This window comes from Amblyomma maculatum, chromosome 5 (genome assembly GCF_055883805.1).
Source record: "Amblyomma maculatum isolate TAMU_Amacu chromosome 5, ASM5588380v1, whole genome shotgun sequence".
Lineage (NCBI taxonomy): Eukaryota > Metazoa > Arthropoda > Arachnida > Ixodida > Ixodidae > Amblyomma > Amblyomma maculatum.
Window position 1 is genome coordinate 10,665,419 of NC_139348.1, and position 3,059 is coordinate 10,668,477.

Sequence of the window (3,059 nt, forward strand, 5' to 3'; positions counted from 1 at the left end):
AGCTGGACGAGCGCGTTTTACACACCATGCCTGAAATGCCTGTAAGGCGTTGTGTGTATTAACTTGTTGCGATTCGTTTGAGCCGCTACGTGCAAACTTGAATCGCAGTTCTGAGCCTAACCCGCGCAAGCTTGAGTGACGCCTATTTGCACATCATGCCTAAAAGTGCCTGTAAGGTCTTGTGTGTATTAACTTGTTCCGATTCGTTTTAGCCGCTACGTGCAAACTTGAATCGCATTTCTGAGCCTAACCCGAGCAAGCTGGATGACCGCGTTTTGCACATCATGCCTAAAAGAGCCTGTAAGGCTTTGTGTGCATTAACTTGTTGCGATTCGTTTGAGCCGCTACGTGCACACTTGAATCGCATTTCTGAGCTTAACCCGCGCAAGCTGGAAGACCCCGTTTTGCACATCATGCCTAAAAGTGCCTGTAAGGCGTTGTGTGTATTAACTTGTTGCGATTCGTTTGAGCCGCTACATGCAAACTTGAATCGCATTTCTGAGCCTAACCCGCGCAAGCTGGAAGACCCCGTTTTGCACATCATGCCTTAAAGTGCCTGTAAGGCGTTCTGTGTATTAACTTGTTGCGATTCGTTTGAGCCGCTACGTGCAAACATGAGTCGCATTTCTGAGCCTAACCCGCGCAAGCTGGATGACCGCGTTTTGCACATCATGCCTAAAAGAGCCTGTAAGGCTTTGTGTGTATTAACTTGTTGCGATTCGTTTGAGCCGCTACGTGCAAACTTGAATCGCAGTTCTGAGCCTAACCCGCGCAAGCTTGAGTGACGCCTATTTGCACGTCATGCCTAAAAGTGCCTGTAAGGCCTTGTGTGTATTGTCCCGATTCGTTTTAGCCGCTACGTGCAAACTTGAATCGCATTTCTGAGCCTAACCCGAGCAAGCTGGATGACTGCGTTTTGCACATCATGCCTAAAAGAGCCTGTAAGCTTTGTGTGTATTAACTTGTTGCGATTCGTTTGAGCCATTACGTGCAAACTTGAATCTCTGTTCTGAGCCTAACGCGAGCAAGCTGGATGACCGCGTTTTGCACATCATGCCTAAAAGTGCCTGTAAAGCTGTTTGTGTATTAACTTGTTGCGATTCGTTTTAGCCGCTATGTGCAAACTTGAATCGCATTTCTGAGCCTAACCCGAGCAAGCTGGATGACCCCGTTTTGCACATCATGCCTTAAAGTGCCTGTAAGGCGTTGTGTGTATTAACTTGTTGCGATTCGTTTTAGCCGCTATGTGCAAACTTGAATCGCAGCTCTGAGCCTAACCCACGAAAGCTTGACTGACGCCTATTTGCACATCATGCCTAAAAGTGCCTGTAAGGCCTTGTGTGTATTAACTTGTTCCGATTCGTTTTAGCCGCTACGTGCAAACTTGAATCGCATTTCTGAGCCTAACCCGAGCAAGCTGGATGACCGCGTTTTGCACATCATGCCTAAAAGAGCCTGTAAGGCTTTGTGTGTATTAACTTGTTGCGATTCGTTTGAGCCGCTACGTGCAAACTTGAATCGCATTTCTGAGCTTAACCCGCGCAAGCTGGATGACCGCGTTTTGCACATCATGCCTAAGCGCCTGTAAGGCGTTGTGTGTATTAACTTGTTGCGATTCGTTTTAGCCGCTACGTGCAAACTTGAATCGCATTTCTGAGCTTAACCCGCGCAAGCTGGATGACCGCGTTTTGCACATCATGCCTAAGCGCCTGTAAGGCGTTGTGTGTATTAACTTGTTGCGATTCGTTTTAGCCGCTACGTGCAAACTTGAATCGCATTTCTGAGCCTAACCCGCACAAGCTGGAAGACCCCGTTTTGCACATCAAGCCTAAAAGTGCCTGTAAGGCGTTGTGTGTATTAACTTGTTGCGATTCGTTTTAGCCGCTACGTGCAAACTTGAATCGCAGTTCTGAGCCTAACCCGAGCAAGCTGGATGACTGCGTTTTGCACATCATGCCTAAAAGTGCCTGTAAGGCGTTGTGTGTATTAACTTGTTGCGATTCGCTTTAGCCGCTATGTGCAAATTCGAATCGCAGTTCTGAGCCTAATCCGCGCAAGCTGGACGAGCGCGTTTTACACATCATGCCTGAAATGCCTGTAAGGCGTTGTGTGCATTAACTTGTTGCGATTCGTTTGAGCCGCTACGTGCAAACTTGAATCGCATTTCTGAGCCTAACCCGCGCAAGCTGGAAGATCCCATTTTGCACATCATGCCTAAAAGTGCCTGTAAGGCTTTGTGTGTATAAACTTGTTGCGATTCGTTTGAGCCGCTACGTGCAAACTTGAATCGCAGTTCTGAGCCTAACCCGCGCAAGCTTGAGTGACGCCTATTTGCACATCATGCCTAAAAGTGCCTGTAAGGCCTTGTGTGTATTAACTTGTTCCGATTCGTTTTAGCCGCTACGTGCAAACTTGAATCGCATTTCTGAGCCTAACCCGAGCAAGCTGGATGACCGCGTTTTGCACATCATGCCTAAAAGAGCCTGTAAGGCTTTGTGTGTATTAACTTGTTGCGATTCGTTTGAGCCGTTACGTGCAAACTTGAATCGCATTTCTGAGCTTAACCCGCGCAAGCTGGATGACCGCGTTTTGCACACCATGCCTAAGCGCCTGTAAGGCGTTGTGTGTATTAACTTGTTGCGATTCGTTTTAGCCGCTACGTGCAAACTTGAATCGCATTTCTGAGCTTAACCCGCGCAAGCTGGATGACCGCGTTTTGCACATCATGCCTAAGCGCCTGTAAGGCGTTGTGTGTATTAACTTGTTGCGATTCGTTTTAGCCGCTACGTGCAAACTTGAATCGCATTTCTGAGCCTAACCCGCACAAGCTGGAAGACCCCGTTTTGCACATCAAGCCTAAAAGTGCCTGTAAGGCGTTGTGTGTATTAACTTGTTGCGATTCATTTTAGCAAACTTGAATCGCATTTCTGAGCCTAACCCGCGCAAGCTGGATGACCGCGTTTTGCACATCATGCCTAAGCGCCTGTAAGGCGTTGTGTGTATTAACTTGTTGCGATTCGTTTTAGCCGCTACGTGCAAACTTGAATCGCAGTTCTGAG